This window comes from Ambystoma mexicanum, chromosome 8 (genome assembly GCF_040938575.1).
Source record: "Ambystoma mexicanum isolate Mex_15411 chromosome 8, UKY_AmexF1_1, whole genome shotgun sequence".
In the NCBI taxonomy this organism is placed as follows: Eukaryota; Metazoa; Chordata; class Amphibia; order Caudata; family Ambystomatidae; genus Ambystoma; species Ambystoma mexicanum.
In genome coordinates, this window is record NC_090929.1 from 354,432,491 (window position 1) to 354,448,826 (window position 16,336).

A 16,336-nucleotide genomic window follows, 5' to 3' on the forward strand; every position below is an offset into this window, starting at 1 on the left:
GACACAATTGTGGGTCAGTGATGGACATCTTGGTGCCACAATCGGAACACCGATTGAAACCCGATACCTGAGCGACCGACATCTCGCGTCGAGGAATCAAAAAAAGTACTAACGTTTTATGATGAAAACAGTGAGTCGAAGACTTGCCTGTGTTCCTAAGCAGCGTGTTAGCATGCAGAAATAAGAAACTGAGGTTGGGGCATAGTGACGTGGTATTTATATGACGCCACACATGTCCGGAGCCACCACCATATGCCGAGCAAGACGGCTTGACAGACGACGGCCTGGGTGGGGTCCACTACGAAGCAGCAGCACTGGAGGGAATATCTATCAGATGAGGAATCTGCGTGAGAACGGTAATCCATTGAAGTACAGTTTTTTAACAGCCGCAGCGCGAAAGCCGCTGGGGTGATTAGGGCCAAATAAGAAACAACTTGGACACAAGGCATGAGTCAATTTCTTTGACTGGTTTGGGTAAATCCATCCAGTCATTTTTTTAATATTCTACAGAGAACGGGTTGCCCACTAGTCCTTTAAACCTTTATAAATCGGCCCTGGTCTAACCGAGAGGCTGAGAGAGGCAAAGAACATATGGCTTGCTATATGCATTTGGATGAGAGTTTCAAAACAAAAAAAATGTATCAAGGGCCTCCAAACTGGACATTTTGGGAACAATATGTTAAAAAATGAAAACGCTATTAGAAAACAAAAAACGCATTTTGCTTTCATCCTGTTCTTATTCATTTTCCCCATAGAGAAAAAGGGAAGTTTTTGAACAGCTGTAGCGTGAAAAACGCTGTATAGATTTAGACCAAATGTGAAACAACTTGTGCGCAAAGTAATGACTTCATTTCCTTGACTGGTATGAGTAAAAAAGGTTTGTTAAGGCCCCCCCACCCACCTCAAACTAAGTTTTGGGAGCAATACGTTACAAAATTAAAAAGTTGCTACGAAAACATAAGCCTACTCCAGTTTATTTTCCCATAGAGAAGAAGTGTAGTATTTGAACAGCCACAGCGCATAAACTGCTCACCAGATTTCGACTAAATAAGAAACAATTTGGGCACAACTGGAACACCTTGCCCTGCAACACCGCTTTAGCTTTGATTTCTGCAGGTGAGCATTAGCCCCCTTTCTGCTGCCTGCCCCCTGAAAGTAGCTTTTACTGCATGTTGTGCTTTTTACAACTTTGTGTGCTCCGAGCGCTTCTCCCGACCCTTCCCGCCTGCTTTCTGCTCCTCTAAGCAGCCTCCCACCCCCAAGCCCGCCTCCCAATCCAACTGGTTACCTGAACCTCACAACAGGGAGATACCAACTGGAACACCTTGCCCTGCAAAACTGCTTTAGCTCTGGTTTCTGCAGGAGAGCATTGGCCCCCTTTCTGCTGCCCCGACCCCCTGAAAGTAGTTGTTACTGTATTTTGTGCCTTTTGTAAATTTGTAAGCGCCGAGCACCTGTTGCAACCCTTCTGGTCCGCTTCATGCTCCTCTAATCAGCCTCCCACCCCAAGCCTGCCTCCCCAATCTGAATGGCCCAGTGAGCCACTCAGAACGACCATCCAGGGCAGTACCCTACCCGGGCAGCCCTCGGCTAAGGGCCCCAAGGCAAAGGCCAGCTCCTGAAGAGGCAGCTCCACTCTGTTTGACTGACAAGCCGTTAATCCGCAGCAACGAACAAGGTAAGTGTGGATTGGGTGGGGAGTACAGCAGTTACTGTATTCCAAATGCCTTACCACTCTTCATACCTACATAATTTAGCCCACCAGGGTTATCCAGCTATGAAGTAGTAGTTCAATCACTGCTGCACACCAATCACTTAAGTTTGTTGTATTCAAAGTTTCATCTCCATTTTAGGCGTTCCTCCCTCTATCTAGATATCCCAAACCTAGGTGTTTCTGCATTTACTGTTGTGTCCCCATTTTATGCGTTTCTCCCTCCCAGGTAGATGGGTATATCAAATCTGGGTGTTTCTAATGGCTGCTGTGCCTCAATCTGCTGCCGTTCCTCCTACTTGCCGGGTATCTGAAGTCTAGGTACTTATACCTCCGGCTTTGTCCCTAATTTGGATGTTTCTCCTAGGTTTCTCATTGCTGCTGTGTCTCTGAGCTGGGTGTTTCTCCCACACGACAGGTGTCTCAGGTCTGGGTGTTTCTGGCAGCTGCTGTGTCTCAGATTGTTGTGGTTTCTCCCGCCTGCCTGATATCTCAACTCTGGGTGTTTCTACTTGCAGCTGTATTCTAACTTTAGACTTTTCCTATTTATACCTTGGTGCACCCCCCACACTGACCATTTAAACGCCGGGTACTGTGGCCCAGTTGCACCCTCGTAATCTGCCCCCTCCCCGTGTTCCTTCACTACTCCAGCTGTACATCCATACGTGGGCAATCTCTCTATTAAGAGTGCGTAATACCCACAAGATAGACTCCCCGTCCCACACCACCCAAATCAGAGCTGCATGCTGCCGCGTCACTATGCTTAACTATGCCCGCCCCACCCAACCCTCTTTCACGCACAGCCAGACCTCCCAGCGCTCCTCCAAGCCACGTAGCCCCGTCCTGCTCCTCCAAACCTAAGGTATATGTCCCACCTCCACCCTTGCCCAATCCCCCCTCATCCAACCTCCACGTAGATCTCACTCCACCCAATCCATAGCGGCACACTGGAGAGCTAGAGTTGAAAACATTGACCCCCCTGAGCATCCCGCTCCGTCCACCTATCCAGTCCCGCCAACCCGCCTACCCCAACCCTACCATGGCCACCTCACCTGCACGCCTCACCTCTCCCGAACATGGCTCCCCGCCCCCTACTCCCACTTCCCTTCTCTTAGTGCAGCCCTTCCCAAAATGCCCAAGCCCCCAACAACCCCCCCCACTCTCACCCACACCCCATTGACCACACGAGAGAGACACAAACAGGCCCAGGCCTCAGCTAGCTAAGGCCCCACTTAACATCACCCGTGCTCCAACCCAGATTCCAACCCTTGCCCCCTCGCTATAGCACCTAAATCTCCTCTTCAGCTCCCAGCCCTGTTTAACACTATTCCCCTTCCCCCCTCTCCTCTGCTGTCGACCTCCACCCACGATGACCTCTACTGACCTCCCCATCCCTCACCCCACCGCCACCACCACTCAACCAACTATTCCCACCCCTTCAACAATGCCTACCACGACACAGGCAAGTACATACTGTCCAGCCCAACTCACCAAATCCCAACAAATCTTTTCATTCTCATCAACGCCAGGTCAGTCTTTAAAAACAAATGTAACATCTTTGACCTGTTCCCAGACAAAAACCCAGACATCTTTTCATCACGGAGACCTGGTTTGCTGACTACGAAACAATAGCACAAAAGCTCCCCCACCCCACTAGCTACAACCTGACTGTTCAGATTAGATCAAGATGAGGTGGGGGACTAGCAATCCTACACAAGCACCAATTTCCCCTGCTGATCAAGGACACCTTAGCCAACACCACAGACTATGAATCCCTTCTTGTAAAATTTCAACTCTCACCGCCCAACTCTCATCATCCACCTCCCATAGCTTAATATTCATTTATAGACCCCCTGCAACAACATGTTTGCAGACACACTCAGCAAAGCTCTGTCAACCTCCTTTAACCTACATCCAGTACTCACCATTGTAGGTGACTTCAATATCTGGTTTGACTGACCCTCAAACCCCATGACCTGAGCTCCCACAGACAACCTTTTTCACTGATCCACTCTGCCTCCACACCCCCCGAAATATACAGATCACTCAGCAATCTTCTTCTCCTTACCATCTTCCTCACCAGCCCCCTCCCAAGACCACGCCCGGTCACCACCAACCTCTGCACCTCTCACTCCACTCTGGAACAAAGTCATTATCATCCCACATCTAGCCAACTCCCTCCTCAACTCACTCCCAAGACCCCCCCCCTCCAGAAAGGCCCCTTCAACACCCCATTAAACTCTTTGATCACTGGCTCTCCAGCACCCTCATGCCCCCTCATCCCAACAAAACAGACCTCTCAGAGAGATCAGGCTCCACACCCAGGTGGTACACCACCCACCTCAAATCTCTGGAAATCGGCAAGCACCGTCTGGAATGGACCTGGAGAACCAACCCAAACCCCAAAAACAAAACTCCCCTGATATGACTAACAAGGGTTTATTGATCAGAAATCATAAAACCAAAAAAGCATTCTATGGAAACAGAATCTTGAACTCTCGCAACCCACGCAAGGAACTGCATGAAATGAAATCGCCAGGTTGCTGAACCCCTCCTCAACCCGACTCCCAATCCCTATGCGATACCTTATCAGAACATTTTCATAACATCGCTGTTGACACTCTGCCATCATCTCTAAAATACAAATAATGCCCCCATCGGTTGCCCGACTACCTCCCATCCCCTGTCCCCAAACCCTCCCAATGCAAACCTTTACCTCTTTCTCCTTTATCCCACACCAGGAGTTGCTCTCGCTCCTAGCACAAAGCCACCCGTCAGGATCCCCTGAGGACCCTTTTCCTGGCAATCCTCCTCAAAAACATCCTAACCTCCAACTGTTCAGGCAGTATTTTACACTCAATCCTTAACTAATCCCTTACATCGGGAATCTTCCCAGAAGCCTTAAAAACCTCCTACATCAAACTCCTCCACAAAAAAATCTATGCTCAACCCACTCCTTCCGCAGAACCACTGGTCCATTTCCAACACCAGCTCCAGGGCCAACCAAACTCATGGACTACACAGCAGACAAGCAACTCGGTCACTTCACTAAAACCAACAACCTCATTGACCCTGCACATCCGGCTTCAGACCCCTCCGGGGAACTGAGTCCTCCCTAGTGTCCGTTTGGGATGATCTAAAAAGAACAGTGGACGAGGAAGGATGCTCTGTACTCATTCTCCTTTAACTCTCGGCCGCCGTCGATACCATTGACTACACCATTCTCCTAGACAGGCTACACTCTTTAGGAATCAAAGACACTGCCCTCACTCGGATCGCCTCCATCTCTAAAGAGCTCACAAATCATGCTCCTCCACCCTTTCACCTCAGGGCTGCTTACTGGGGCCCAGCCAACCCTCCTCAGTCGTAACCTGGCAGAATGCATACACACATCTTAAACTTAACTCTTCGAATCTCTCATACATGGACTTTGGTCCCAAGGGCGTTCCAACCACAAAGCGCATTAAGGCCATACAAATGTGGAAAGGGCGCTAAGTTTTTAAAAGTTTTTTTTTAAAGTATGTTTATTAGAATTTTTAAAACAAGAAACAACCAGATTCCCCACCCCCAGAGCTGCCCCTCCTTAGCACTTATTTGCATATCTAGCATTAAGACCACCACCTCGATAGGAAAGTCCAAGATACACAGATTCTGCAGGCACATCGGATATCGGTTCTCATCCGGAGAAATGTTTGAGCCCAGTCTTACTGAAATTTCAGGTTGTCCCCTTGTATGCTGTAAGTTACCCATTCCATCGTGAGAATATGCCAGATATTGAATAGCCATTTGTGAACTCCGGGGCTTTCCTTACTTTCCCATTTTCTAGCCACTACTAGTATTACTGCCAACATAAGGACCACACAAGCTTTAAATTGTGCCTTGCAGCGCCGTTTCCCTCTCCCAGAGGCTGAGGGTACATATTTTCAAACCCAGGGATAGGTTAGTATTCAGTATTTCCTATTTGAGACTTGCATAAGTTCCCAGAAGGGTTGTAGGACCAGACAGGACCTCCAAATGTGGGCCCAATCTCCCCTCGCAGGCCCCTCGAACACCTTGGCAATGCATCCGGGTACATCATCTGGACTCCTACCGGGGGGTGTGGTGCCACTGGAGAAGCACATTGTACCATGCTTCCCTCAGCTGAATTGACCTGGTTAGCTTGGGAATTTTGCTCCAAAGAAATTCCCACTCATCTAGTGCTATTGGCCAGCCCAGCGTTCCTGCCCATGTCCCCATACAGGGCCAAACACCCCTCTGTAGGCTCTCAGAAATTATTCTATACAGTGCTGAGATCAAGTGAGTGTCCCCGAGTGAATGGTGATGTATTTCCCAAATGTGGTGAGATGTCTGTTCGCAAATGCTTTGTTAGGTGGATGTGACGCCAAGTGGCACAACTGGTAGTAGTGGAATCTGTCTACCAAAGTTAAGTCAAAGCTTTGTTTCCACTGCCCAAAAGATGTAATCTCTTGGCCATGCATTATTTCCCTACGTCGTATACACCCTGCATCCCTCCACCGCCCAAAGGCCCTCCCTTCCATCCCCAGGGTGTACTGTGGATTGCTGAATATTGGTGTGAACATGCCCGGCACAGTCAATATCCCCCCTTGGCTCACTAAGGTATCTCACACCTTCCCCACCAGTGCCGTGATCTGGGAAGCCTGCATACTTGCTAGTCTATCCTGCTTGGACAGTCATAAGACTTCCGCCAGAGGGGCGCCTATCACTGCCATAGCCATTGCCTTAGCACCCTCAGTTGGGCTGCCTGAAAATAGTGGCACTTGGTTCTTGGAGCCATGAGTACATGCAGCACTACCCTCGGTTTTTTATGCTTCCATACAAATGTTGAGAGAAGTTTTAGCATGGGAAAAAAAGCTCTGGGAAAGAGAAACCGGTAGTGCCTGTAAATAGTAAAGGAACAGCAGGAGGGCCACTATCTTAATCGATGCCACCCATCCCATCCAAGAAATGAGCAGGGGGTTCCAGTGCTCGAAATAAGTCTTTAAGGAGCAGATCAGTCCGGGGTAATTCACATCATATACCCCTGTGTCACCTCCAAAGCCTCATTAGTAAGCGAGAGATTCAGCACTTCGGATTAATGTACATTCACCTTCAGGCCAGACAACCTGCCAAAGGTCTCAATCTCTGCACCAACTGCCACCAAAGAGGCAGCTGGGTCTGATAAGGTCAGGAGCATGTCATCGGCGAAGGCCATCATTTTATCCCCCCACCCCCCCCTCACACCCGAAAGGGATGCTCTTGAAAGCTGGCGCTTCCCATAGACGCTGCAAAAAGGGTTTGAAGTATGGGCTCCGTAGAAGAAACGAAAAATCTGAAAAACACCTAAACTGACAAAAATGCCGAATTCGGCAATGGAAAAATAACCAAGGTCCGATAATGACAATCAAGGGGAGTAGGGGTGTCCCCCGCTTCTATAACAAGGAAAGCAGGGGACAAACGTTTAAAAAAAGAAAGAAAGAAAAAGGACCTTGCAGCGCTGGTTCCCTTCTGCAAAAGTGAAAGGAACCGGTGTTGCAGAGGGGTGTACCAGTGTGGGAATGGGAGGCACACAACGCGGTGTGCCACAAACAGCTAATTAGGGGGGTGGGTCAATGGAGGATCATGATTTCACTGAGGAGCCAATATCAAATTCGGTATTGCCGTATTCAGCAATTTTGAATTAGAAATTTTGGCACTCAGTAAAATCACGGATATCCTCCAAGTATATTATGTAAAGCAGGGGTTAGAGCGGACAGCCCGCTTAGTTCCCCTCTCCAGTCTAGTGGGGCGGGAGAGTTGTTAATTGATGGACAAGTGCAAGTTGGGCGACCAATAGTACGCCAGCACCCGCCATAAGAACTATGCCCCCAATCTCCATACGTGCCATGGTGTGAAAAAGGAATGACCATTCTACATGGTCAAATGCATTTTCAGCGTCCAAGGCGAGTAGCAGCTCTGGAATCCCGCACTTCGAGACCTTCTCAACCGAGTGACACACCTGCCTTCTATTGTCAAAAGTCTGGTGTAATTTGATGACTTCTGACATATCCGAGTGGATGAGGCCCGGGAGTAAGGCTTGGAGTGTGGTCGCCAGGGTCTTGGTGTAGATCTTGGCGTCAATGTTGATGAGGGCTATTGGGCGGTAGGAGCCACACAATGTTGGGTCTTTGCCTGGCTTTGCAAAGACCACTAGCTTCTCTTGGTCCATAGACTCTGTGATGCCCCCTGCCCCCACCTCGAATGAATTGTACAGTTGCACCAGTTTTGGGGCAAGGATAGATCGATATATTTCCATGAAGCTCTCTGGGCCCAGTGCCTTATGCAGGGGGGCCTCTCAATGGAATGGCCAAGTGTTCTTCATCTTCTGAGATATCCGCTTCCAGCGCAGCCCTGTCAGCCTCTGACAGTGTTGGCAGTGTCACAGCGTTTAAGTAGTCTTTTTGGGGCCCCTCTTGAGGTCTATCATGGCATAGAGAGCTGCAAAGAATCGCTCTAAGCACTGCAATATCTCATCCGTCCCAACTAAGCATTCCCTGTGCTATCCCAGATCTTCAAGACCGTCTGGGCCGCTACCTTGCGTCTAAGCTGCCTCGCTTGAAGCTTGTCTGCTCGATTACCCTTTACATAGAAGGGTACCGCAGGGCTTTGTGTTTAGTAGGCTTCTCCCCGCCCGCTTTGCCCTAAGTAAATCTAACACAGATGATCGCCCTATAACTTTTCAGCATAGCTCTCATTGGGCAGTTCCCCATTCCAGGCATGATTTCCTTGAGCTATGACTCTAATTCCTGTTCCAGCATTCTCACTGGTTTGTCCCTAGAAGCCTTTAGGGCGATCAAATCTCCCCTAATTACTGACTTGAATGCGTCCCACCAATTTCCCGGGGAGGTGTGAGACATGGGGTTATCACGGAAATAGTTCTTGATCTTTTCTCCAACTGTCTCCGACCGCACAGCGTCCACGAGAATCCAGTCCGGGAGGGACCGCTGCCAGAGCACCCTGGGGCCTTGGGGTAGATTGATTGTTGCGCCCAATGGGGCGTGATTGGAGAGTGCGATCGAGCCCAGGGATACCTCTTGAATGCTCCCCACCAACTGAGCGAACACCCATATATAGTCCATACGGGACAGTGACCTATGCACGTGGGAGTAAAACGTATAACCCACTTCTTAACCACTGCACGTACGCCACACTTCTACCAGCCCTATGCCAACCAGCCTGTCTCTGAGCCTTTGGTAAGTGGCTCCTTGAGCCGCCTGCCACGTGCCACTGCTGTCCACCCCCGGGGCCAAGGGAAGATTGAAGTCCCCGGTTAAAATGACATTCCTCTCTGCTATCCCCTCTAGCTTGGCCAATGTTGCATGGAGGAACCAGTCCTGCCGCAAATGTTGTGCTAACACCGTCACCATTGTGAAAGTAATTGTGCATATGCGAAACTTGACAAATGGAAAGTAACCCTGTTTATCTCCCTTTGAGTCTAGGATTGTCAGATTGGGGATACAGACGCAATCAGGCATCCCGGCAGTTTTGTCTGTTACATTTGCCTGAAAGATATGTAGGTATGTGTGTAGTCGGAATCTATGCTTGTTGCTCTTTCTGTTGTGGGTTTCTTGGAGCGCTAGAAAATCTGTTTTTTCCCACTTCAAGGAATGATCCACCTTATGTCGGTTTACCGGGGAGTTCAATCCCCTGTTATATGTGCGGACCTTGAATGCTCCATGCCGCCACCTCCTGTCCCCCCCACCCCGGGACTCCTGACCGTTAGTGCTGCTAGGTGCTCTCTGCTGTCCATCTGGCACCTTCACATTTTCAACCTGGTGCATGACTGCTGTCCCCTGGCCTCCCTCCCCCTGCCATTCCCCCCATCCTCCCCTTCAATAGTATCCACCTTAAGTGTACCGCAGGTCCCCCACCCACACCCCCTCCCCAAACTCCCTCCACCGACCACCACAACAACCACCCAGGCCGGTCCGTGTGTCCTACTGACACCCCAGGGACAAAACCCTGACCATGTACCGGAAGACAACCTGGAACGAAGTACTGAAGGGGGTTATCACTACTCCTCCCCATAGAAAACAACTCAATCCCCCATAGCTAACCCCTGCCCCTCTCTGCTCATACCCCCACACCCTCAGTGCTCAGGAAGTTTATTCTCTCTCATCACAGTTGACCATTCTCAATGAAGCCTCCTCTGAAAGCTTAGGTTTGTGTCCTCAGAGGTTGGTAGTTCGTCTCAGTCCCCAGACGAGACAACACTTAGATCCTCTTAACAAAATGTCACCCTAGATTGCTTCCCTTTCCAAGTCCACAACAATCCGAACGGGAAAGTCCATTTGTATCGTATCTTCTCCTGGATCAGAATCTTGATTACAGGACCCTTCAACCTTCTTTTTAGCAAAGTGGAGTGTGCCAAGTCCTTGAATAGCTGGACCTCTGCTCCACTGATTCGAAGGGAGTTGGCAGTTTGTGCTGCTTTTAGAATGTCCTCCAGTCTCGGGAGGATAGCTTAGGGGAAACATACTCGCCTTGGAAGCAAGACAACACAGAGCAACACAGGTTCGATCCCTGAAAACCTCCGGGTATTAAGCGTGTTATAAATAACCAATGATATCATATCATGTCCTTATTTCGCGAAGGCGGCCAGGACGTCCCTCGTGCAGGCCCCTGGTTCCCTCTGCAGTGGACCCATCCTGTGAATCCCATCTAAGTGGACCCCTTCGGGGGGACCTCTAGGAGCAGGTTGGCGAAGAATGTTTGTGCAATCGCCTTTAGGTCAACCATAACCTCTTCCGGGACATTCTTGAGGCGTATGTTCGAGCGCCTCAATCTGTTCTCAAGATCTTCGCATTGAAGGTCCGGGTAATGCGAAAGTCGTGATAGATGTTCCAGCGCCTCATCTGTTTTCTTGCAGTCGTCGGAGAGTTCCTGAATTGCTTGCTCATTAGTGTCCACTCTCTTCCCCAGCTTCTTGAGCTCCCCTTTGATCTCCTGCACCGCACCCTTTAGGTCCGGCCTCTGGGAGTATTGATCCTGGAAAGATACTGTGATCTGGTGTCTGGAGGTCGGCTAAGCATTGCACTAGGTCTTCCATGTTAACCGCAATGGGGCCAAAACCTGATGAGGACCCTTCTCTCCTGCCGTTGCGTCTGGGGATGGTGGGGGCATTTGGTTCTTCGGCTTGTCTAGAACACTTGTTGAGAGCACCCTCTGTCCACTGTTGAGCCATCATTGGGTGCACCGGGGCCTCTTTACCCTTCCCTTTAGGGATGGGCTCTGCGGGGATCCGCACCCCTCCTCGCCTGCTGTCTCTTGAGTTCTATGCTCCTTGATCCGTGGGTCGATGCTCTGCAGTCCCGTGGGCTCCCACCCCTTCTGTCTTTACGACAAGCGGATGGCCCATGCCTGCATCAATGCTGCGTTCTCCGAGCCTGTGGACCCAGGTTATCATGAGTCCTCCGTAGAAGTGCAAGGAGGGCCTCTCCTTTGCATGTTGCCAGGGTCCTGCAATGAGGGTTCTGTTTCTGTCTTGGCACAGCTGAGGCCTCACAACCTCGCCCTCCGGTGGGAGTCCCCTGGAGGCTGCTATATGGGGATTTCTCTGCCCCTGGTCAGCACTTCTGGTCTTGTGGGCAGCCTTTCTCCCTTCTGACTGGGCATGCACCCACTGACCCTCCTCGCCAGATGATGCAGATCCCTATGTCGGGTCCCCCCGACACGCAGACCCCTAACCTCCAGCTGGTGTCTCAGGTGGTGCCCTTCACCTCCAGTCGGTTACCCCGCCACGCATGGCTCTTCTTTATATTTATTGGCTTAGGCTATTACTGTCCCTGTTTGTGGTAGTTGTTGGCACTGGGAGGGTGTCCACAGCAGGCTCCCCCCACCCTGTATCACTGCCGATGTCCTGCAGGGTCCTTGCGTGGCCTCTGCTGCTCGCTAGTGCTCACAGCCAGCAGGCAGGGCCTTTGCAGTGCCCTGCGCTGTCAGATGTACGCCACCGACCCCTGCTGCTCCGTCAGCATTTGGATCCCCAGAAGATGTCCCTTTCCTCCTCTACGCACCCCCAACGATGTTCCTGCCCAGTGCCCCGTAGTCCTGTCGGCTGCACTCTCGTGCCTCCCCAGGGGGGTCGGGGAGCAGCCGGGGCTGCCCCGTGCCGCAGGCGCCTCAGGCTGCCACTCCATGGGGAAGCAGGCGGTTGCCTCCATCGCTGGCGGTTCACGCTCCAGGGCTCTGAGTATGCCTTGACAGGTGTTCCGCAACTTGGGGGCTTCAATTTTCAGGGGTGGGGAGGCCACTACAGCTAAATTAACACCTTTATGAGTGTTGGGGATGCAATGAGCTCAGCACCTCCTCACCCAGCAGGCGGCCATCTTGGAATCCTTGAAATATTTTGACAGACATATTGGGGTGCCTTGCTCCTTAAAAACGTTATATATATCAGCCTTGGTGCGTTGCAGCAGAAAGGCTTTTCAGAAATGAAAAGCCAGAATTGTTTGTTTGCTCGATGCAAGCTATTCCCACGATAAATACTGGGAGAAGGAGAAAAGGAAAAAACTAAAAACGCTATTGGGAGAAGGAAAAGGGATGCCATCAAGTTTTGAAATGAACTCCATTACCTTAGAGAGTCTAATAGCCTTCTCGACTTCAGTAAGAGACTAATTTCTGTTTATGTAGTCACTCCTAGTGGAATATTGATTGTTTTGAACAACAGCACTTAGATGGCCTAACGCTAGGTGCTATACCTATAGCAATCACATCAGAATAGAGGTCTTCAGTGGGAAAGAAGACACCATACAAAGTTGGGAATTTGGAGGGCAGTTGAAAAGCCAGTAACGGGTAGAAAATGTTTGGTTTGTCTGCATTAGACCATAGGAATCTCACAAAATTACAGTGGCAACGCTGCAAGACGTGTACAGAAATAAATGTGTCACACAGAAAGCGATGAATGAGTGATAGGTGGTAATGGGAGAGGGGAAGGCATGGAAAAAGCAATTGAGTGGAGTGATGGGACTTGAAAAAAAGAAGGGGGACACATGTTGAGTGCCTGTAAGGATGTGGAAGACTTTTAATTGACATACGATATTTTATTTATATCGCGCCTATACACAAGTGTTTCAAGGCGCGGCGAGGTGAGGTAGGGGAACTATAGGGAACAAGACAACGATCTTACTAAGCCCAGCGACATTGAGTATGTGCAAGTACAGGGGAGAAGTGCGAGGGGAGAGGGAGGAGGGGCAAGTGTAAGACATGGGATCAAACATTGAAAACAGGAAGTGCAGGTGGCAGTGCAAGGGGTAAGTGCAGAACATATAGGTGATAGATAAGTGCAAGTATGGGGGGGTCATAGGGTCTCAAATACAGCCCCAAGTGCAGGGTTGCCAGGGGGCAGTGTAGGTGTGCAACTGGGAGGGCAGGAACCTGGGCCCGTGGCACAGAGGGTAGCCAGGTAACCATTGCAGTATCAGATAGGAGATCAGCAAGGTAGCGGAAGAGAGAAGGCAGAAGCAGAGAAAAGTCTTGAGCTGATTCCAGAAACCGGAGATGGTTCTGCTCAAGCTTCAGAGGGGGAAGGAGGCGCCAGCCGAAGAGAGAGATTTGCCTCCAACTCGTTGCTGGGAAAAGCATCAGTAGGAAGATACTTCAGAAGAGAAAGCTGGAGATATTTTGGTCCCAGGCCCCAGCAGGCCTTGTGGACAATGCAAAGGGTCTTGATCCCCTGACCCTTGCAGCCGCTGGGAGCCAATGGAGAGATTTCAGTGCTGGAGCGATATGATCCCTGGGCTTGAGGCCAAGTCTCGCAGTCCTGTTCTGGATGAGTTGCAGAGGACGGAAGGTAGAGGTAGGCAGATTTAAAAGGAGGCTGTTACAGTAGTCAAGCCTAGAGAGAACCAGACCTCTAGATACAGTGAGCTTCTGGGTGAAGGAGAGGAAAAGAAGAATACCTCAGATGAGGTGCAGTTGGTAATTTGAGAGAGGAAAGAAGTCAGCTAGGCCAGAGCCTGACCAGTGATACCCAGGTTATCACAGAGATGGTTAAGCAGGATGGCATGGTTGACCATGTCCAAGGCAGAAGAGAGAGATCAAGTAGGATGAGGACAGAGGGGAGATTAGAATCAAGATTAGAGGGCAGGTCTTCACAGATGTTCAGGAGAACAGTTTCCATGCTTTTGGCTGCTCTAAAGCCAGACTGATGGTCATGGAGACAGCCAACAGAATCAGTGTGCAGATTAAGCTGGGAGATGGCCAGCTTCTCCAGGAGTTTGCCCAGGAAAGGAGTAATGGAGATCGGGCGATAGTCAGCTGGAAGGGAGGGGCCGGCTAAGGGTTTCTTGAGAAGCGGGTACACAAGGGAGTGCTTCAGGGGGGAATTCAGAGCATTTTTTCCCGTAATCCTGGAAATCGGTGAACCACACTCTACAGCAGAGATTTCTGTTATTGGAAATGATCATGGGAACAAGGAGTTTGAAAAAAAAGGTTTAACCTTTTTCAGCACCTACATCTACTGGGTAGAGGGCAATGGGTGCTTGGTAACAAATTAATGGTGTGACATGGCCTGTGGCCCCAAAAGAAAGCTATTGATAAAACACAGACGGAAGCCATGGCCGAAGCCCATAGCCAGTGAGACCTAAAGAAACTATGCAACATGTTCAGCTGTGGCCAGTGGCCATGGCTGAAGGCCATGGTTAGCCCGCCCAAAAGAAAACTGTTGGTGCAACATGTACAGTGGCCACGGCCGAAGCCTATGACTAGTGGCCTGAGGAAGCTATAGTATAACAAAACCCTTGAAATTCAGTGAAAACAACATTAGTTAAGAGAGAAGTAAGGTGATCTGAATTTTACAGGTTTTGGTGCGTTAAATCTGAACTCACATTTTAACTAAGTGCACTTTGACCATGCACCCCCTGTTGCGCCGTGTTTAACCACAATGATGACATCATAGATGCCATCACTGGTGACATCATACAAGACATCACTGATGAGATCAATAATTACATCACATATGACATTGATTATATTAATTAAAATATCTTTGTTCGCCTCTTTTGATACATATTTTATTTTATTACACTTAACAGTAATAACATAACATGGAACAATACACTGATACAGAAGTATATGATCACATTTGGAGCATTCATTTGTAGTACTTATCAAATTATAGAAACAGAAATATGTAACTCTATACAAAGGGTTTGAATTTCAGGTATTAGTAATTAATTAGCATACCTTATTGCAGGGAAAGTACCTTATTCAGGTAAAACCATTTCAGGTATTTCAAACATAATGAGCCTCATTAAAGCTTTGCTAGTATCTTGGCGCTAATTCCACCAGGATACAGGAAAATAGTAATATCGTTACCAGCACTCAGTTCGGCTGAATTACTGACGAATTATGAATTCCGGTAACAGTGGTAAATCCCCATTCCATGGAGTACGATTGCACTCCATGAGGATTTGCCGGTATTACCGGCCCCACCGGCAAACTTGTACTTGTACGGTAATACCGGCACATTAATTCTGCACCAGCCAAGTTGTAATGAGACAAAATATATTAAGAATGTGTAGTAGTAAAAAAAAACAAGAATTGATAGAAGTAGAAACATGTTTAATGTAAGTGTTATGAAATAGTAAATGTACAAATTTAAATGTACAATTCTCCTTACTGTAATAGCATTACATGAACACATTATTTTTTAAATGATAAGTTTTATTAAAAACAATGATCACATAATAGAAAGCTTGTGCCCGCATGAATTGTAATAGAATAGCATCAAAGAATACTACTCCTGGCCTGGCTTCTAAGACGGGAGCAGCCACGGAGCCTGAGCACCCAAATTGAGGACGAAGAAGGGAACCTGATCACAATGCAGGAGGGCATAAACACGGTTTTCAAAGAGTCTATGAAACACTATATGATAGTAAGGGAACCGTGAATACCACGGACATGGAGGACGTGTCATGCACCTGCCCTCATGGAAGACCTAGTATTGGTGCAGATTGAGGCGCCATTAGAATGTGCCTTTGTTGTGGTTCTCACACTTTGTTGCCTGTATAGTCTTTTTCAAAATGGCCACCGCCGGGAGCTCTTAGCCCTCCCACTCCTGACAGTCTCCGCGTTGCAACTGTGTTTGCTTTGCTTTCCGCTTTATTGCTACGCTCCTAAGTTTTCCACTGGGCATTTTGCTGCCTTTTTCTTCCTTGCTCTCTGCCCTTCTGGCTCTTTGCAGCGCCGCCTTTTGGTGCCCGCTCGCTTTTCCACCTTACCTTTTCCGCTTTACCTCCGTGTCCGCTTACCTGCTCTATTCCGCCGCAGGTTCTGCTCCCTCTTCTTCTCTCTGGTTTTACTTTGTTCGCGGCACACTTCCTGCACCTCCTGTTTCCTCCCTTCCTGTCTCTCTTATTCTTCTACCTTTCTTCCTTCCTACTACCCAGTATTGGGTTTATGTGGCGGATTCTCGCTTCAATCAGGCCTTACGGCAGCCATTGTATTCCCTTGAACAACTTGTTTTCCTGTTTACTCCTACTCTGAGTACCTGCTCTTCATGCATCCATCTGGGACTATCCTGCATTGGAACCATCCTACTGGATTACAATTGTTGCTATATCCAAGGCTTTTTTTTGTGCCTCCCGG

General features: G+C 49.1%; 1 protein-coding gene across 6 annotated transcripts in view; it reads right to left on the reverse strand.

Moving 5' to 3' along the window:
- Window positions 1-16,336, reverse strand: part of FKBP15 (FKBP prolyl isomerase family member 15) — a 2,419,492-nt gene that overhangs the window by 68,456 nt on the left and 2,334,700 nt on the right. The window lies entirely within an intron of this gene.